The sequence below is a fragment of the Lepisosteus platostomus genome, chromosome 17 (assembly GCF_059453375.1).
Source record: "Lepisosteus platostomus isolate fLepPlt1 chromosome 17, fLepPlt1.hap1, whole genome shotgun sequence".
NCBI classification, from domain to species: domain Eukaryota; kingdom Metazoa; phylum Chordata; class Actinopteri; order Semionotiformes; family Lepisosteidae; genus Lepisosteus; species Lepisosteus platostomus.
The window spans coordinates 12,092,783-12,115,242 of NC_142627.1; the positions used below are offsets into that span (position 1 = coordinate 12,092,783).

The 22,460-nt window shown below is 36.0% G+C and overlaps 1 protein-coding gene and 1 long non-coding RNA gene across 3 annotated transcripts in view; one reads left to right on the forward strand and one right to left on the reverse strand.

Moving 5' to 3' along the window:
* macrod2 (mono-ADP ribosylhydrolase 2) overlaps positions 1–22,460 on the forward strand; it is a 597,178-nt gene that overhangs the window by 339,705 nt on the left and 235,013 nt on the right. The window lies entirely within an intron of this gene.
* Positions 373–5,944, reverse strand: LOC148646152 (uncharacterized). The gene is made up of 2 exons (XR_015927950.1): positions 5,769–5,944; positions 373–691 (listed from the first exon to the last, which is right to left on the reverse strand). It is a non-coding gene; the product is annotated as an uncharacterized LOC148646152 (long non-coding RNA).

The window sequence follows — 22,460 nt, forward strand, 5'->3', positions numbered from 1 at the left end:
GTACTAAATTGCAGCTAGAGGCTAAGGCTCCAATTGCTGCAGTGCTTCAGCGCAGAAATGCCATAACGGTTATGTGAAATCACAGCATGTCGGATAAAGTATATTGTTAAAGATTATAATAGTATAAAACTGTAGTCTCTTATGTGCTTTGAATGGGGAATAAATCTAAAAAGTATCGGCAAGAATGCTTGCATGCATTAGACCTGTTAGAATGATGTTCAGTTTGGGGTAATTTGGTAATATGACATTAAGGTGTGTTGATTACCTACTTGTATGCGTTTAATGTATCGCAATCCATCAAATCTTAAGCAGTCGAAGCTGCAGAGAATGAGAAGAAAAAATACAAATAAAAATTATTAAACCTTAACCATATACATATCACTTTAAGCCTTTTGTGTAATGATAATATAACAACTCAGATTAAAGATGACAAAATAAAAGCATGAGACACAAAAATTACAACATTCACTCAGTTCCATACTGGGTTCATTCAGTAAACAACTCATATTTTGTGGAAGACTGAATTGAAATCTGTCTTATGTCACAAGCAAGAGAGGATAAATCCCACCAGGAACAGCCTTTCATGTGGATCCCTTTCTCTCTGATCTTTGGCAGGAAACTCTGTTGAGGGTTTGGAGATGGTTAGGTGAGGCACTATGTTGCTCATTGCTGTGACAGAAGCCTTTGTGGTCTGCAAAAGGAGAGCAAACTTCAGTGTTAATGGTTCTTTTCTCTCAGCTTTAATTCATTAAGTGGAGTCCAATGTGGATTTCTGGTACTCAGACATTGAATGTGTTTTACTGAAGAACAGTAAGGGAAAGCTATGTGGTTCAGGGATTCTAAGGAAATACAGATTCTGTGCTTTCCAAAGACATCTGTTGTTTGTATGCAATACGCCTAGTCACACCTGTGGTCACCTAAATGGTACCCCCCCCCCCCTATATAAAAAGGATTGCATTCCTTAATTCCAATAAGGAGTTCATTATTCCATTACTGGTGATATTGCACAGGGTGGGAGCAATGGGAAGTGTAGAAACTAGTGTTATAGTTAAAACTATTCAATAGTAAAAAGACAACAACCAGAAATAGGGCTGAGTATAAAGAGTTAACCCAAGGGATTGGAAAAACATATTGATGGATTGATGCCAGTTTGGAAATAATAACTTTTTTTTCTGATTCTGTTTCATGCTGTAATGGTAATGAATTTTCCCTGTATTTGGTCATGGATACTGAACAGTAAGTTATTCACATCTTACAGACATCTCAGGCTTAGGGACAGGAAACAAAGTTACCCATAACAAACCATGTTTTCAAATAATATAGGATTTCAACAGCTTTGTAGTTGAAAGTAAGAGCATCAGCTACTGATTGTGGTCCCTTGAATTCCTTGTTAACATCTCTCAAATACCCTTGGGATGGTGTCATGCTTTTCCATGTGCATCACGTGTAATCAAAAGCTTTAATTCGTGGCTTTCCTGTGGTACATGTTCTTCATGTTACAGCAGCCTAGACTTTTGTTTTTCCATCACCTTGCAGATTTCCAGTCTGTCATATTGCATAACCAAATACTGCTTCCTCATGTCTGATTGTTCTCAAAGGTTTCTTCTTTTTCACTGACCATGGTACCACATGAATAATTCAAATGAGAAAACAAATGCTTAGTCTTTGCTGACATTTCTACATTAATTTAGACTTGAAACTGGTGTTTTTATGCACATTTGGATCATGTCACCTGCAGTTGATTATATAATGTATGGACATGCTGTTTACTTATGCAGCCTTGATGCAAACTCTGACCACCCACTGGCAACTGTGAGTGATCCATGCAGCTTTATCCAATAAAGTTCAGCGACTTGAGGCCGAGAGGTGTCTGATCTCAATCAGCTATGAGCTGCTGTATTTAATGACAATGAAGGTGTTAAAGTGAAGCAGAGCCACTCTGCTGCTGCTGAATTTAACAATTTAATTTCTATCACGGTCTCCTGTTGATCCTGCTGATAGAAAATGTAATTGAATATATGTTGAGTTTTTTGTCTAAAAAACATGATTCTGTTTAAGTGAGCCTGAAATGGACTTGGTCTATATGCATTAGACTTACAAATCTCTGCAATAAATATAAGCATATAAAAAAAAAACTTTAAAATGTTTTGTTCTGACCTCAGACTTTTTGTTATTGAAGATAAGAGTGCAAAAATAATAGAATGAAGATCAGAGAAAGGCATAAGGCAAAGGTTTATGTTATAACTATAAACAAAGATAGTCTAGTCTAAAAGTCTGGGGTTCAGATAAAGATCAGTTTCTATTTGATAGAACACTGGCAGGCCATTCTTTCAGAGCACTATTTATCAGCTGACCTACCACTAGAGGCCGTTAATGGGCCTACATTATTGTAAATAGACACACTGGGTGAATTGATAATTAATTAGATATTTGGTGAAGGTTTAGTGGGCAAATTCTCACTAAGGCTTGATAAATGTTATGTTTGAGTATAAAAAGGCCCTCACAGGGTTAGCTGGTGGCTGGGGAAATAGAAAGCAGCCTGGGGAGGCTGTGGTGTAGTTGTGTATTCTATAATCAACAATATATTTGCAATAAAACCTCCTGTACCGCCCATTGTGGCTTTTTATGTGTTCAGGTCCTATGAGCTACCTTATTTAAGGGTGGAGTTTGGCACAAACACCTATGAAGCCATCCTTATCTGTGTATAACTACAGAACTTATTAACTGAAATAACATTTTTTTTTGTTTGTGGTCTCTGAAGCAGGACTTTTAAATCTTCTCTGTCTGGAGGTTCCATTTACAAGAAGTTGATATCAGTAAGGACCCCCTCAACCACTTTAACACACATTTTTAAACAGATAAACATATTCATAAGGGAGGGGTCTTTTCAAACACTCTTCTCTGCCCCTCCACCTTAAAACTACACCAAATAAACAATATTCTTGATTACTGAGGCCTACATTTATGATAAGCTTTTCCGTCATTAAGTGTGAGCTATTAAGAAGAACTGTAGGTACACTGATTAACTACAAACACTGTCAAAGTAGATCGACTGTGAAAGTGTTGATTTTACACATTACTAGACTTGTTTCTATACAAGATGTTGCTGGTTTATAATTTAATTCATAGGCACAATTAAAGCCTGTTTTGTTTTTTTAGAACAGCAGATTCTTCCCTTCAGTCTTTTCCGAGTCATCTAAAGGAACGGATTGTAAATACAGATTTTGTAGGAAACTCAAAACGTAAATAAGGAATATGGGCATAAATCATAGATGTTTGGGGGAAAAAAATAAAGATGTGCTAGAAATGCTGTTTAACAGCATCTGCCTTGTCTAAATTTAGTTTCCAAGTCTTTTCTTATTTTCTTTCTTCCAACTTGCCTGAGGAAGGATATCATAATGCAGTGCTGGCAACTAAAACCCACAACATCAGAAAAACCGCTGGGAACTGACCTGCCTTTACTGAAGGCAAGTAAGGAGAGTATAGCTGGCCCTAGCACTAGAAAGATTTTATCTGGGAAACCTGACGGCCTACAGTATATGCTTCGAGAAGGAGATGAAAAAAGTGCCTTTTTTTAAAGGCAGATTACATTTGCCCAAGACAAAAGAAGAGAGCAAGTCCATAGCAGGTTTTAAGATTTGGTGCAGCAGGTGGTAAATGCACTTGTCGAGCCATCGGTGGGGGGGGGGTATATTGGTGCTGTGACCCTGAAGTTGAGAGGTCAAACCCCTGATCGCTATGGACCACCACACATGACACTGACAGTCCATCAGTGAGTTGAATGTGGCTGGACCACCTGTGGTGCCAACACTGGAAAATTAACTTTAATTAGATGAAATTACAATGCGCTCGTAAAGTAGGTCACTCGTTAATGGTGGTCCCAACAATTGCCATTTTAATGGAGTAAAGGGGTTTATCATCCATCATCAGGTGCTTTGATGCCACATGGTGTTCGTCAATTTGCATAACCTTATGGAACATGGTAAAACTTACTATGAAGTGTGTGTGTGTTTGTCAGGGCCGCTGTAAGTTAAAATGTGTGAGCTTGTAACATCTGCAAATGTCGGTGGAGGAGAGGTCTGCATTTGCTTTCACTTTTAAGTGAAGTGGAAATAGAGGTTATGTGCTGAACTCAGTGAACCTAGTGACTGCTCTTCAGTTTTGTAAAAAAAACATTAGATTTCACAGCAGTGCGTTCATTGTCAAGTTTTTTTTTTTTTAAGGTTTAAAATGGACACTAGCCTTGCATTTTAAAGCATTTTAACGAGACAATAGATATCAATAGTCCCTATATTGCAAAACAGGGCTCATTTGCACCTCACTCACATTAGCTTTTGGAAAGACTAAGTACTATAAGTAACTTTAGAAAGCAAAGTACATGGCTTCTCTGTTGCTCAAAATATTTTGCTGTCATCCCAGCTATGGTACAATTACTGTATATTTATGCCTTAACATTGTTTAAATGTTTAAATTTAAGTAGATTTAAGCAGATTATTTTTTGGGGATAAATTGCGCCAAATTTCTGAAACTCATTACATTTGTTATGTAAATGTCTTCAAATTAGTTGATTTACTGTTTGCTAATAGAATATATCTCTTTATATACCACTTTTGTTGAATTTTAGAGTCTTGAGCTAGGAGGCCAGTAAACACTGAGAACATGCATGAAATGCACAAAATTCACTGTTTTTCATAACTGCCAGCCCTTGTCTGACAGGCAGTGTTAATTCTTGGCAGTCTGTGGTACTGTTTTTCTTAAGTTGCCTTATTGTGCTCTCAAGAGAACAGTAACTCTTTGCAGGTTTTTGGATGAGTCGTTTGCGGTTACAAATGTCTTATTATTTAAATGAAGCAAACCAGAAGCAAGCTGGATAAAACAGATTTTTGTTGCTCCTTCTATCTTGGGATACAGCATTATTTATACTTTAACTGTGAGTGTTTAGAAAAAGAGGTCAGTTGGTAGCAACACTGCATTAGGGTTACCCCCTGCTGAGGAGCTGGAATCATGATGTTTGTTGAGGCAGTAACTGGACCTGCTGTAGCCAGAAATAATTAAGCTTGCTGTCATAGACGTTCTGCAGTATTTGCAGAAAACCACTTCCAATTCTCAACATGGGAGCGCCCTTCTGCTTCATATTAGTTTCCTGATTAAAGCCAACTACAGAAATTTCTGAAGTCAGTTTAATTTACTCGGGATACTTTCACTAGAAAGTTGCACTTTCTTTGCCCGAGGCATCTGCATGTGAAGCCCTTCCAGAAGAAATACAGTTGACCTGTCTCTCCCACATTATGTGCTGAAGAGTTCATTGAGTCTTATTAATCTCAGTTAAATAATTATTTGACTCTTATTATCTGCTTACCACCTTTGAATGTTTGAACAGTGCTACTAATATAATAATAATAATAATAATAATAATAATAATAATAATAATAATTGTTGTTATTATTATTATTTATTATTATTATTATTTTCATATTATAAGTTTGCTTTCTCTGATATGTTTTAATTATCTTCAGTGGACCCTCTATTGTTAAGAAACAGGTTGATGAATTTATTTTCAGCCTAAGGTATAATAACTGATCCTAGGAGCTTTTTCCTTTTCCTCTTGCAAGAGGTAGTAAGGTTTTTCATGTCAGGGAAAAAAAATGTTGGTAGTCAAATTAATTACATAACCTACAGCCAGTAGTTCCTGGTTTATAATCAGACATCTGATTACCCGGATTTTTTTACATTTCTCCTAGTAGAGCACAATAAAAAGAAATACTTACCTATTAAGTATGTTTGCAATTTTCTGATTTGTGGTGTGATATAATTTTTTATCACCAGGTTATTTTGCAAGGTTTTTTTTAGCATATTGTTAAATGTTCCCTAATTTGCAGTGATAATTTGCGGAATATAACCCTTTTTTGAAGAGTGACAGCATCCCGTCGATTGTGCTTTGGTTAGGTTTAGTTTCCTTTTTTAAATAGTTGCTGTTACCATGGCTACCAGCAGCATTCCATTTTGGTCCTGAAAACATTTGCTGGGTGTGGGTGTTTCCAGCCTCTTTTTAGCCTGAGACTGAAGCTCCTTTCCAGTACACTTAAAAAAACCTTAATGCCTTCAATGTTTAAAAGGTGACAAAGAAACCATCTTAACTGGAATAAATATAATGATACTAATATGATCATTTACAATAATTTATTACATTAGAATAATTCATCTCATTCTGTCCCTCTAATACCTTCTCAATGCTAAACAATGTGGCAAGAGACGATAAATTGAATCCATATCCTTATTGTTGCTCTGAATGCCTTCAGTTCAGTACATCAGAAGGTGTCTGATCCATTATAAATCTGGCAAGACATGTATCTGTTTTCTATCAACAGTTTGTTGCTATCCCTTATCTCCCTCTGTGTTCCTTTTCCCCTCGTGCTGGAAGCAGGCTCTGCAAAATTCTGTTGCCGATTCAGTGACTTTATTTCTGTTGGTCATCTCTTTTCCACCAGGAGGTATGGAACCGCAGCATGTAATATTGTATGTTCCCAGGAGTGATTGTTTTCTAATGAAGAGGGATTTACTCTCTTTCTGGACAAGTGACCAGCTTGCCTCTTCATACTCATTCTAGCCTCGGATGTGACCTGCACCATCCCCTGGCTAACCGTGGGATTGATGTCTTTAAATCACAAGGCAAATATGAACACCAACCTTTAGGCCATCCACGTCTGTGTGTTCAAGTGTGCGTGAGTGCTATAAATCACCTTTGATTTTTTCCGTCTCCAGAAGCAGACCCAGAATTCCATTATAAGTGTTTGGCGTTCTAAAGCTGAATCTAAATAAGAGCATAAACGGACAGCTTTCATATATGCACTGTTTGCAGATGTGGTACTTTAAGCTTCGAGATATAAGGAGTCTTTTTTTTTTTTTGTTTGTGTATGTTATGCATTTGTCTGAGAGCTTTCCTGTAGGAGTTGTCCATTTCACAATGGTCCCTGTTGAGACAGGAAACCGGGAGTGCTTATACATTGCTGTCTGTGATCTTTACCAGACAGTCCTGCACTCCTGTAACACATCCTCCTCTTTCACTTGCACAGCTGTTGAGTGGCTGAAGGAGAAGTGAGTGGCTGCTTCATCATGTAATACAAGACTATTTTATTAATCGTGATTGAGAGGAATATAACGCAATAAAGAAAACATGCATTGACATCAAAAGGTACTGACTGGCCTTTTAGGAATTGAATTTCGTTCTCGGTAAATCACTGAATTGTGTGTCAGAAATAATGGAACCAACATATTACTAATGCTTCAAAATGTTTATGTATTTATTGAAATTGTAGAAGTGATATCAAAGTTCAAAGAAATGCAGTTCACATTTTTAACTGCCAACCCAGTATTGATTTTACAAGAAGCAATTAAGCTTTATTTTTAGTCATCAACTGTCATCATTTGTCTTGCATATCATGTGGAGACTTATGATATGATATGAAAACAAGATACCATTGTCATGAATTTCTATGAACTTATTTTTGTTCCCCTCAGAATTACATATATTTCATGATTATTTTTTTTCCCAGTGATGTCTGAAAAAAGTTTTGCATGATTATTACCTGTGATGCCAACACTGTCATATTAATGAATTGCAGCCTAGGGTGAGAGTCCTGCTTGCTCCTGGTTGAAGACGATGTCTTATTGAGTGCTGTCACCAGCAGCATGGAGCTAGAAGAAGTGCCCCCCAAGCTGTTTTTAATTAATGTTAATGTTTAATCTTTTAATGTTTCTTTATTAGCCCTATACAATTTCTTGCATTAGGAATTCTTCTTTTTGCATACCCCAGTTTTTCTCCAAGGAGACACAGACACACAGACAGGGAGAGAAGCTTGTTGTCAGAGCGCAGGGTCTGCCATTGTACGGCGCCCCTGGAGCAGTTGGGGTTAAGGGCCTTGCTCAGGGGCCCAACGGGGGCCCAACTTCCAGCCACAGACTCAGATCCTTAGCCACAGAGCCACCGCTCCGCCCATTTATTTGTGTTTAGTGAGTTTCTGCCTCTGCTGGGTGAATCTACAAGTAAGCATGAGAACAGCTGTCCTTTAGAGATAATGCTTCTAAAACAGGGACATCAAAATGCTTGTTCAGCTCTCGATTTGTAGATAAATGTTTATTACAGATAATGTAATTATGAGTAAAGCAACGTCCAGCTGTAGAAAAGGTACTATAATATGCTTTTCTCCTGCTACAAAAACTCTTTACAGAAAATTCTTTACAGATTTAATGGCCAGTTCTTCAAAGTCCTCCTATATGAGGCACACGCTCATATTCAAATAATTGCTTGCTTTGAAATTTCACTATTAATTTTCAGGCATTCTGTTCTTCCTCTAATAAATGTGCCACTTTGCTGCAAATGTCTTCTCATAGATAATGATACCGACTATTTGTAGATAATTTTAAAGGGTACAAAATGGAGATCAGTGGTTCAATTATGCCAGGCCTTTATGATATGAGCATTAGCAAATAAAACATAAAGGACACCTAATGCTTTCTCAGTACAGCTTTTTTTTTTGTTAGTGATTTGACCTTTTTAGACATCTCATAGATATATCCATAAAAAAAGGTTTCTTTAAATTTAGTTTTACCTTACAACGGATGGACCCTTCCATAGCATACTTACATAGCATTGATGATGATGTTATCCGGTCAGTCGGATCCGACTCTCGGCGATTCTATAGGCCGTCTCTCGCCACACTTTCCGGTCTTGGACTTTCTCTTCCAGCTGTTCTATGCCTACGCCAGTGTCCGTTTTGATGGCGTCGAGCCACCGCGTTCTTTGGCGGCCTCGTCTTCTTGTTCCACTGACCATTCCAAGCATCATTGCTTCCTCCAATGAATCTGATCGCATCACGTGACCAAAATAAGTGAGCCGGAGTCTGGTGATCTTTCCCTCAAGCAAAATTTCTGGCTTGTTGCGCTCCAGAACCTCTTTATTGGTGACCATTGCTGTACATAGCATTACTAATGATGTTTTTATATGTTACCAGGGAATCTCTGCAGGTCTGGGCAGTATATAGGTTTTGTCTCTCAAGCTCAAAGGAATCCAAACAAACTGTTGGTTTATCATCTGCCGAATGTAACCATGTTCTGGCTCTTCATTTAGACATCTCTCAAACAACTCTTACAGTCTGATTTATGAGGTTGCTGGAAAATTCCAGTAGAACAAAACATTTAAAAATACACTCATAACAATAATGTAGGATACATTTATACATTATAAATTTTCTCATAACTGCATTTGCATTTATCTTTAATGTTATATATATATATTAGTTTTCATTACTTTAACTGTACCAGGCTTCATTTTAGTTGTGAAAAACCAGAATTGGGTAATGGACTAACCAAGGATGAAAAAGAAAAAAAAAAGATTAAATCTTCTCTGATGCCTTGTTCAATCTGACAATCAATGTATCACCACAATGCTGCAATTTGTATTTATTCTTTACTCCTAAGTTTGTCCTGTTTTATTGAGCTGATTCGGCAAGAGAATCTGGCCACCTGCGCCTGTCTTCCTTTTGCAGTTTATTAAGTTTAGACATTTTCAGTATTATGAGCTTTGAAGGTAAAATCAGGAGGAGAGATGGATTGTAAAGGTCACTATGGTAGTGATTTGCAGCTGCTGAAGTTGGCACGAGATTCTGCCATATTTGTCGGCTCAGGGATGCTCTGTTCAGTGAGGTTGGCACGTTTCAGCGTACTTCAAGAAGAGACAAACAAATATATGAGGAGCTAAATAAATCTGTAAATTGGTTACACTTAGAGGAAGGAAGAGCACTCTGCTCCTGTTGCTGAAGCGTATGGACCTATAGAGTTGTAGATTTAATTGCAAGAGCCTTCAGTATTTACACTGAATGTTCTTGGGCTCATTAAGGCACTATCTGACTTGTAAAGGCAGATGTGAGACAGCACGTCCATGTCATGTTCGTGAAAACCCCAGTGAACTTAATTAATTAGTTCTTCATTAAAAGATACTTCATTCATTCCCTTGGCTAATTGTCAGATAGACTTGAGTTTTCAACTCAAAGTCTGCTTTAAAGGCCACCAGCTATTGGCAAGCCAGCAGCAACTTCCTTCATTTTTAATTCCTTTGCAGTTAGTGTCGACTTGCATATCAAAGCTAATTGAGGCAAATCTCAAAATTCACAAGTATGACACAAGAGAAAAAATGATGTTTCAGTGGCATAAACAGCAGGTGATTTATAGATCACTACTTATGTAGTTACAAGCCAATTGGTAAAAATATGGCACAATGAAGTGGGATGAAGTTTTCTTAGATCGTAGCTAATACAATTGAGTAATATCAATCGTGACAGTGCAAATCAATTATAATTATGCTATTTGATATTTTTAAATATTTTTTAATGTTTGGTCTCATGTTACCAATGCTCATCATTAAAAACTTGAACTGTAGTTCTGTTTCATACCATACATTAAATAAATAAACTTAACATTAATATCACACTTTTGTTTACTGCACTCTGACCTGGGTCAGCAGAGTGTTCATAGCTCTGGAAAAAATAAAGCCAAAATCTTCTGACACAGCTTTCAAGCTTGTGCATGTGAAACTGTTGTCAGACTAGGGCTTTGTCACTTAGGCCATAAGAGAAACAGAATCACCCAGAAAGGGTTAGGGTAACAATGGCTTTTAGATAGTAAAGAGGACTTAAAAGAGAGAGTGGCTTTTGTCAGCCTATCAAATATGAAATGAAGGTATGGCAAAAATTGGCATCTTTATTTCAGCTTTCTATTGCTTACCACAAGCTACAAACTGAAACATCTTTTTTTTGTCAGTTCTTATCTTTGGTTGATATGAATTGCCCAAGACCATTAAAATAATTAGATGGTTCAAAATATTCAGTTACAATCCTTATTTCTGTGTTTGACTGACTAAGAGTGATACAGCATTTAAGCAAATGTTACTGTAAGCACAGTGGATGAGATTTACAACAGGTGTGAATTTATTGTATAAAGTAGTCAGAAATGGGAAACAGCTGACCTTCCTTTCCCTTTACACTATATACATACTGTTGCATCAGTGTATCTTTTGTTTTGAATAAGAAACTCTCTTATTCATTCTACTGTTTCAAACTATATCCATTATCTTTTCTAAGATGATTAGGCTGAACAGGCTGAAAGGCTGTTGTGTTTTATGTTTTAATAGAAGAAATGATTTTACGAAAAGCAAATGACCATTGTGATGTCCCATATAAGCCATTTATGTTAAGAAATAATTAGGAATATGCTCTTAAACAACCACTGTAATGATGGCCATTGTTAACTGCTGAGGTTAATGATGTGTGATGACACATAGCAACAACATGCTTATGGTGACCTCCACTAATACGGAGGATTGATGCTGGATGTTTCTGCCCTGCAGTGTTTTTGCAGTCTGTTGTAATGTACATCCATCCACGTGGGAGCAGAAACTGTTGAGATAATTCTCTGAGTTATTAAGTTGAGCAGTCAATTCAACAAAATTAATTTCATTTGTTTGACTGAGAACGCAAATATGAGCATGTGTATGGCCTTGAACAGTTTACAGTTTTGACAATGTGACAGGCAGTGCAGTTTATCATGTCTTTTTCTTTATTATTATTCTTAAGAAAATATGCAAATTTGGAGAGAATTGGCTGAAGGGGGTTGACTATTTGTGAAACCTTAAAGTTTACACATAATGATAATGCATTCATTTTTTCAGATGATCGCTAGGTTTTAATTTTACTCTTTTGCCATTTCTCTGCACTAATTTGAACATTAATTAGCAGGCAATGACACCTCTGCATCTTAATTGAAAGAAAACCATAAATTATTGTGATTTTCAATGATGGACATTGTAGTCAGTATTCATCAGTTTCAAAATAAGTATTATGATGAAATGAAAATTTCTTAGTGTATCTCTTGATAAAGTAGTCGGGCATCAAAGCACAAAAAAACTGAACTAATAGTGATTAAATTAGAATGCAAGAATAAAGCATCAATTAAAGTAGAGTCGGAGATGTGTAATTAATATAATGTGTGAGTGTGTATTATTATTGATAATAAATTGCAAATAAGACGTAACAGAATCGAAGTCTTGGCCAATCAAGAAATTCAACCTACTGTCGACCTACTATTTTAATTAAGAGCTTTTCTGAGTGTGATTAAGAAACAGAGTTGGTTTTAAAAAACGTTCAAAGCACCTTATTGTCATAAATAAAGACAAGTTAAATGTTTTGTAGCCATCTAAATCAATGCACAAAAATAGATTTGCTCATTATAAAATTGCATTATTTTCTACCCACTTAAGGCTTGTAGCTGTTAAAATGCTCATTCAAATCCACATTTATTTAACCATTTGTCCTGAAATATTTCCAGATTCTTGTTATTAAAGTACTATAATATACATATATAAGCACTTCTTGGTCCACTGATTAAATTAACCTCACCGGCTCATGAAGGGATCATGAATTTAGCACAGCATCTGGCTCTTATTCTTAATTTCTTTTAAAAACACAAGGCTTCTTATACGATAAAAGACTGAATGTGACTTAATGCGAAACAGTTTAGCAGAAGATGCTCGAGAAATTGTCAGCCACTGTCAGCACCATGTGCTTGACTTTTGAGCATCCATTCCCTCTGGGCATTACGTGTTTGTTTAATGCAAGGAAATGTTTCTAGCTGGTCAACATCTTTTAAATCTCTAACATCTGTAAGTGTGGTTATTATTTATATCCATTAATATCTGCATGTTGAAGGATAGTTGCAGTCTGTTATCTAATGTTTGGTTTACTTATCTGATGCTTTTGACCCTTGCAGTGTTCTGTGTGTTTAACAATGGTACTCTTATTCTGCCAAGGCAGTTCTTTTTTCATTGACCTCAATGTTTAATTTTATTTGTTAACCTCTTGTAGACCTTATGTTGTCTTATTTAATTGTTATAATTGAGTTTTTTCATAAAATTTGTTGACATAATGACCTTTAATGCCGGGGCCTAGTCTGAATTATTAGGAAGTGCTGAGCAAGAGATGAGTGAGCTTCTATTTCAGAAAAGGGTTTTCATATGCCGTTTCTTTTTATTTTAGGTCTTAGAACGTTAACTCAATCCAGAGAAGAGAGAATGCAGTATTTTTTCAGTTCAATTCAATGACTCTTTCACTCTTTATGGTTGACATAATAAAGGAATTGTCTGTTTAATATTTAGAACATGCAAGCATTTCTTTTTTTACTTTTCATATAAGTAAAAATTGAAACTTGAAATGTGCTTTCATTCTTTATATGCTCAGTCGTGACACAATAACTTGGCTATGTGTGACAAGTAGAGACCTACAGAAATTTATTCAGAAGAGAAATACAGTAGAAATATATTCTGAATGCATTTTTCTTATGCTGTCTGTATTTTATTTACTGTATGCTACATGAGGTTCAATAATAAGTGGTAGTAATGTCCAGCTAAAAGTAGCAGCACCCTAAATCAGAATTTTAATTTTTATGTGGCATGAAAGGCATTTGGGGATTTGTGTCCCAAGTATAACAGGATCCATTTGTTCGTAGCACAATCTGCAGAAACAAAACAGTGATGGACAGGTTAGCTTGTGGGACTCTTCAGCTTTTATGCATCATCTTTTTAAAAATAAAATATCTGGTGGGGAAAGTTTCCAAACATCCACTTCCAAAAATTTGGTTTATAATGAGTAAAAAATTCTACATGTGGTTACCTTTGGTGATTCATCATAGTCCAAAATGCGTAGTAATACTAGATGCAGATGGTTAGTAACAATATATATATTTTTAACACCAGTGTTTTTAATAAGAGCTGTAAACTCATGGGGAATTGATGGCTGGTTAATAAAATATGACTGTGGTCATCATTGATTTCTTTAACAGATCTGTAAACTTATATGTGATAATATATATAGTTCTAATGTTATTTTTGGTGAGAGCCTGCTCTATGTGACCTTTGTTCCCCATTCATAAGCAGGCAGCCACCCAATTATGTGGTTTCAGAGCAGCGCACTAATGAGAGTGCATGCCTGTGTGCTTGGCTCCGTCATGCTCACCACTTAATAAATGGCGCATGATTAAAAATTCAGGGAACACGCTTGCCCCAAAAAAGTAGTGCGTGGAAAAAGACTTTGTGATGTATGCCCAGCTGAGCCTGTCCCATGGGATTTCTAAATACACCATCTCCATCATCAGACATTTTTTATTGTCTCTCCGGACAGAACGATTTGGGAGGCAAGTGGTGACCTCCATTTATTTTTATTTTGCTTATGTGGATGTTCTGACTTGGTGACAGTGATTGATTGGTGAATTTAAGCTGGCTGAAATAAGCCGTCAGATGCGTATAGGAGCTGTGGGATTTTCATTGTCCTCTTATCCCACTGAGAATTTCCATATACAGTATATCCATCCATCTATATATATTCCTGCATGTGTGTAGCAGATAACACAAGGCACCAAGGTCTTTTCCATGATGGAGCAGAATGGAAGCATATCTCATATACATTTGCTTTATATGATGTGTTCTGCAAACTGACATGCTTTGCTGCCACTTTAATGATTTAGTTCCACTGCACTGTGAGGGAGCAGAGTGTTGTTTTACTCTGTAGAAGAGTTTATATAGACTGATGGCATCTGGATGTTTCAATATAAGCAATTGCATCGGTAGACCACAGGTGATACATTAGTACTCCTAAATGAGTTTTTATTCATTGCATATGCATTCAGATACTCTTAGGTTTCTTCAAAGTACCAGGGAGCAATAATCTCAGCTCCACAGAGAAATGGATTATTTATGTGGGATTCAGTGGAGATCTCTTTCCCCTGGAAGGCCCATTGCTAATGTATATTGCAGTAATAATGAAGTCCAGTTTTACAAAAGGAATAAAATCACATTTAACTGTAACAAATTAACCAGAGCACAAAACCATTTATTATTTTTATTATATTATTACAAGGTTACATTTTGTGTTCTGAGTATTCCACCCTTACTTGTATTTGCTTCAGAACAGGTCCTTGGAGTCAGTGTTTTTGCTAAAATGTAAAAACTATATACAGTACTCGTTTTTTAATGTGTTTAACATTTCAAATTAATTGTTGGCATATGTTACAGTATATGATGTTGAAGTGTTGGATTTTGATCTTGCTGTATTGCCACAAGGTTAAAAAGAAGCTTCCCATGGACCCTGAGGAAAGATACTTTGGTCTTTGATTGTGTTTTGAGCAGGTTAACATAAAAGGTGGGGTTTTGTGTTTCATACATTGTGACAACATAATTTTTTTTTTCAATATGGGATTACTTTGTCTTTCCACTACACGGCTCTGCAATCTGTTATGCAATAAATGCCTTCTTCTGTAAACCTAAAAATAAATCAGGATTTTGTCATTTTCCATAATTGTCAAATTCATAAAATAATACAAAGAAAACCAGCTTTAAAATAAGCTGTAGGTCTATTTCATATTTACATTTTTAGGAAACACATTTCATTTGTGTTTTTTTTTAATTTTGTTGACAGCAGCTAGTCACACTGTATTTATTACACTTCATGTCATAGCACTATTGACTGAAGCACAGTTTATATGAGTAGATTCTTCTATGTTGTAGCATTAGGAAACAGCTATTTGTGATGAAACAGTTTACTAGATGTTTATTAGATGCCTAATTAACACTCTTTTGGCATTAAATAATAGGACTGGGTTGACTGACAACCTCCAAGTGTTTGCGGTTGTCAGCCTGACTGGATCTGCGCAAAAGCGTGTGAATGAAGCAAAGAGTTATTGACAGACGTGGAAACGTAATAAAGTCTGCTGCCATCCGTGAAGTTAAGAAGCATCAGTCTGAATTGATACAGAGGCTCTTGCCAAGATGTTAATTTTTCTAACATTACCTTTTGAAAATAGCAGGCTGTACTTTCACAGCTTGTCTGAGCCCATGACACTCGATACAAAAGCAGGTTTTGGATTGTTCAGGATTTTAGCACTGTGTTAAAAAGTGAACCTACAATTTCTTGTAGACACTTTTTTCTGATCATCCTTTCCCTTTCACTGAAAGAGAAATCAGTAGAAGTTGCTCTGTCTAATATTGTTAGACTTAACAAAATGTTAAATTGGTTCATGTGAAAACTACCTTCCAATATTTAATGTAGTATCTTGTAGTATTTTGTGCACCTGAACTAATGTAAGGTTACCATACTGTAGTAAAGAGTGTGAATACTTAAGCAATCAACATACTATATGTTACTTTCTGATTGTCTTTGTAGTTTTTGCTGACATTTAACTACTTCCATGCATAAAAGGGTTCAGTTTGACCACTTAAGTTTTGATTAAAAAAATTAACGTTAAATGTATATGCATCATTTATAATTCAACAAAATGGAGCATTACTGAAAAGGGTGACCATTTTTTCCAGGCTCTGTACAGTATGTACTGTAAACGGCTGAAGAAAAATGTATCAGTTTACATGTTGAACTGACTACCAGGATGTACATACATCATTTCTTTCTCGAGAGTGTGTATAAAATAATATATATTGTAATTATTGCACAAAATATTTTTAACAGAAATGTGATTTGAATTTTTCACTCTTTAAACAGTAAGTAAAAATTCTAGCAATAATATTTTATGTATTTTCTCCAGCTTTCCTGAAACATATCTGGTCTTTTCGGATTTTATAAATATTCTCAGCCTGTGCCTTGGAAGCATTTTCATTTAGGTTTTAAAGATTGAAGAACTTGCTTATTGTTTTTGGCATGGAGCCCTGCAAATTCAAATTGGAACCTTTTCAATTCTTTCATTCCTGTAATAAAAAGGACTCGAAGGCTTTCTTTGCTTTGGCAGCACTTCTATGTTTTTATTAAAGAAACTTGATATAGAAACATCATAGAACATAAAGGCAACCAAACAGCAAGTTGTGTTCTAGTAAGGCCACATACATAACTGTGAACCTCATCTTAGAGAGTGCTTAAGAAGTCTATATTCAAATTAGAGGGGATGTTTATTGATTTCATTGTTTATTCTTTTAATTATCATGCCAGAGACAACAAAATGTGAAAATAAACATGAAGGACATGAAGAGTGGTTTCTCACTGTACATCTTATTTTTATGCATCTCAACTTTCTTATCGGCAGTTACCTTTGAAACACTTTGGAGATGCACCAAGGAGCTGTACATTAAATCACACTGTGTATATAATTAAACTGTAATTTCTACATTTGCAGAACATTGCACTAGCGAAATGAAATTAAGCTTTGTTATTGGAAGTTTTCTTCACTGGATGAATTCAGTTTCTGTGAATAGCCCATTATAATTATTTGATCCTCATTTTGTCAAGGACTGACCTTAGCACAACGCAAGACATACTTGTCGCAATTTAGACCACATCAGCTCGTGTGCATGCCAAGAGTGAGGATGATAGCACCGAAGATGATATGCACCATTTCTCTTTAAATCTCGACTGTGGCTTTTGATTATAATCTGTAATAAATTTAATATTCCTGGCAGCAACTGGGTTTTGCTGGGTGAAACAGTCTTTATGATATTTTTTTGCTGACACATTTTTTTTAACTTCTTCACTTTCCCAGATGGCATCACAGTCCTTCAAACCTCAGAGTATTAGATTTTAGTCACCTAAAATAATGCAGACATATGCTGAGCTGATCGGGTGGGTGTATATGCTATAGGTGCTCTAAGTTGCAGTACTTCAATTGCTATAGGCTATGAAGAATTTCGGTAGGGGGCTGCAGAGTCTAGTGCAATCCTTGTCCAGACCTTGTTGGTCAAACCTTGAGCTGCATCATTACCTATTTATTGGGATGGGTGGTGTTTGACTTGTTAGAGTATCTTATGGTTTGCTGCACAGTAGAAACCTCTGTGATTTTTCAGAAGTGTCTAAGTTAAAGGGCTTGCATCCTTTTTCCAGTTAGTGGAGTTGATTAACAAGTGTTAGCTCTTCTGTGACTTTGTGGTTGCCTTTATATGGGACAGAGAACTAGATAAATTTGTAGTCTGGACAATGTTTGCTCTTATCTAACTTAGCTAAACTCATTAGTTTTTTAAACCTGCTGCTAGGAAGGTTGGAAATGACACCATACTCACAAAGGCTCTTGACCCCTTGACAGATGCACTCAGGGTGTACACGGTTTGTTTGTTTTGCGTGTTAATTACTAAGGACAAAGCAAATCACATTTGAACCTCTTTATCTATACTGTAAAGCTCGGTACTGTGCTAGGGAAATATTCTCTGTTTAAAAGGACCATGCTCAAGGATACAACGGCAGTCTCACAAAATGATTTGAATCCACACCTTTTTGGGTATGAGTCTAGAAACTTATCCAGTGTTCCACACTGCTGCCTTTAGTGAGTGTCTTGCAGTTTCAGATGTGACTTATGTGACTTCTGGTGAGCTCTTGACTGGCACTATTTAGTGACATTTCACAAGTTGCCATTCACCTGTAAGAACACACCATCTATGACTATGAGTGGACCTGATACAAGTCTTCAAAATCCTCAAAGGCATTGGCATAGTTGACACATTTATGTGGACCTCATCAGAAAACACAAATGGAATGAGTTTTAACACTGGGAAGTGCATTTAAAACTGAAAATGGGACATACTTTACCCACAGGGTTGTGGAAGTATCTAAAAAAATACCGAGCCAAACTGATACCCTAGCTTAATTAAAAAAAAGGCTGGATTAGATCCTTGGATCAATTAGCTGCCCAACTATCAAATGAGCTAGATGGACCAAATGGTCTCTTTCTCTGTAATCATTCTTATGTTCAGACAAAGATACCCTAAAATTGTGCTAGATTGCATTCAGTTGCAATTGTTGTTATGGAAATGAGATTGGCTAACTTACATTTAGCTAGTGCTAAGAGCATGAAAGGATGACTGGATGCCTTTTCATATATTGGGAACTTAACTAGCCCCCTTTTCCCTTTAAGTGAATCATTTTTGAAATATTTTTTTGTTTTCATACAGTGAAACATCATACATCATACAGTGTTCTTTATCCAGAGTCTCTTATTTTTGACACTGGTAATAATTATTATCTTCTCTAGTAATTTATAATCAATTTCGGTCCTAAAAATGATGTAATCAATAGCTATGGCTTACCCTCAAGATCAGTGTTTTCAGTGAGGTAAAGATTTGCTGAAACAAATGATTTGTCAACCTTTAAAATTGTAGACTGATACACCTCTCTTAGTCTGTAGTAGTAATACCTAACATTTTAAAATACTTTTTTTTGTATTTTATGGAGTACAACAGCCTTATTTTCCAAGATAAATTGCCACAGATTTATTGTCAAATCTCTGAAGTGGGATTCAAATTACTTTAAGCTTTAACTGCTTGTGATCTGAATGTTGGGATCTCACAACCTTTCAGACAAATTTGCAAATGCTTTGTTCATGTGACACCATCCTGACTAGCTAGGAGTAAATTATTAATATAGCATAGATTAATGTTTTCCAGAATAAGATCAACATTCAATATGTAAGGAGTTTTGTAAACATTATGTGTCTTATTGTTTTGAATATATGTTGGTATACTTTTTAATGTACAGTATATGTTCTTATACTTATGTAGAAATTACATTCCATAAGTAATTTATATATACAGTAGTTCTTCTCTCATTGTTGACTCTCAATTGGAAAGACAACATTGGCATTAGAATCCCATTAATTCTATTTACTACAAAATTCCTGGAGTGAGAATAAGTTTAATCCTTTCACCTGCAACGTTTAATTCTAGCAAACTCTAGCAGTGGATACGTAATTCAAATAGCTCATAATTGTCCCTGTGGAAAAACCAGTCTTGATTTAATCTGTCAAAACTGCACCTGTAGTTCGGTAGCTGTTCCATGTAAATCTTGCATTTTACTAATGTGCCATTTTGTTGTATTATTGTCTTAAATCAGGTTTCTTTACAAATTTAGCACACAACTAATGATAGATCCTTTATTAGGTTTGTTAATACCCTAATGATTTTGCTCTTTTCTCCAGAGAATAGCAAGCACTTCATGGGAAGTCATTTTTCTCATTAACGCTGTCCAAATAATATTTGTAGCTACAGTATTTTACAATCATTTGGGGCAACTACATGCTAAACTACTAAATTACCTAGTGGAGTTTATAGCCGTAATTTTCTGAAGTTATTAATTTTGCAAGCATCACTCTCTGAAACTCCCTCATAGCCACCCTTTATACAAAAATGCTTCTTTGGCTTTCAGTGATAACAGATTTTTATTATACCTTAATAAAGCTCACAGAAATATGTATGACCACTCAACATCCTTGTTCACCAAATTTGCCTTCTTCCTTCATAACGTTTGTATGAAAAAAGAGAACTCAGAAACATGTTTGTGTGAAAGATTGTCAGGGTGTCCCAATAGCAGGAGCAGAAAAAGGACTTTTGAGTTTAATCTTGGTTTTCAGTTTCAGGGTTGCAAGTAGACAAACTGGAGCAAAGTCTTAACCTTCATTATAATATTCATTTCCATTTCTCTTGGCCTTTCTAATTTCTAGTTTTCTAACTTGGCCTTTTTTGTGTGTGCAAACAATTCGTTGTACACATTTCTTTAACTCGATCCAGTTGTTTCTTTTTTTTGCCTTGTATTGTCCTAATTGATTTGTCAGATATTTTAGATATTGTTTTTAACTACTGGTTTACTCACTCCTCTATTTCTTAAATTACCTCTTGGGGATGACTAAAAGTATTTTGAATTGAATCAAATTAAACCAAATTGGTGGTTAATAGTGTTGCCTGTTAGGGAAGTGAGTATATTGCAGTATGTTAATAATGCACTTATACTTTGCTCTTTGGAGACCAGTGGGAAGGTACAGTATGGGTTTTTGTCATGTGCAGAACATCTGCTTTTTTCCATCATATGATTGAATGGAAGCCATACACTGTATATATGATATACTGTACATTTAATATATCTTTATACAAATGTTTTTAAACCAACAGATTGTATTTTGTTTTGTGTGGTCCAAGCAGTTACTAATGATATAGGTATAGATGAAAACACAATGCTAATAAGGGAGAATTGAATTATGAAATAATTACTCTATAATAATTTCATGTTCCTGGATTTTATTTTCTATATGGATTTTAACTTCTAAGAAGGGCTAAATTTTCCACTTATATTTCTCTCAGTTTTCCTCTGGCATCATCTTCTTAATCCTGAAAGGGGTTTATCGGATCTGCAATTTTCCATTTTAGCTTGACAGTATAAACTAACTTTAGCCTAGTGTTCAAGCTCTTTTACTTTGTGAGCTCTGAATTAAATTCCAGCTATTATGACAGTTTGATTAAATGTGTAGTTTATTAAGCCACAGTAAATGTAAACATAATAATGCCTAAATATTTTAAGTTGACCATAATTCCCCAAATTAAATAATTAAACAATGGTAGGTGTATGTAGCAGTTTCTGATGTCATTGCATTTCACTGGAAGATCTTTTTTGGGCTTGGGGTGGTTTTAATCCCTTATAACTATTATTCTTGCAAAGGACCTGCTTTGTTAATGTTTTTGGTCAGAGCCTCAGGATACTGGAGTTCTTCTGAAACCAATACAGGTCAAGCCAGTAAAGTTTGATTTTTAGAAAATATGTTTAAAAAACATATTTAACCCTTTTTATTTCAGACTATATTTAAATAGGAAGGACTATCTAATCGCATTCTTGAAGCTTCTAAGCTTGCTTTTATTTTTAATTAAACAGTCATCTTTTGTCTTAACACACCCAGTAAAAAAAGATTTGCCAAAGCAAGGAAAATGTACACAAAGAGTTGTGACATGCAGAATTCTTTTAAGTGCTAACTCTAGAACATAGCCCATTCCTTTAATGAGGGAACCCAGTCATTTGTGTGTGCAAGGCTAGCTCAGCCTCTGCCGTTCACAGTTCATATAAAAAGTATAACCATACATTGAACAAGTTTTACAGTATGTTCGCTCATTGAAAAAAAAAAATGAACTGAGTTTTGTACATATTCGTCCATCCGTTTACTAACGGCTCCTTCCAATTCAGGGTCGCAGGGGAGCCGGAGTCAGTCCTGGCAAGCAATGGGCACAAGGCACAGCACACCCTGGATTGGACTCCAGTCCATTGAAGGGACTGACACATTCACACCTGGGGCTAATTTTCCCAGACTCGTGTTAAGCTACCAGTATATTATATACTATATTATACAGAGGCAGAGCGGTGGCTCTGTGGCTAAGGATCTGCGCCTGTGGCTGGAAGGTTGCCGGTTCAAATCCTGTGGCTGGCAGAGGAATCCTACTCCGTTGGGCTCCTGAGCAAGGCCCTTAACCCCAACTGCTCCAGGGGTGCTGTACAATGGCTGACCCTGCGCTCTGACCCCAAGCTTCTCTCCCTGTCTGTGTGTCTCATGGAGAGCAATCTGGGGTATGCGAAAAGACGAATTCCTAATGCAAGAAATTATATATGGCTAATAAA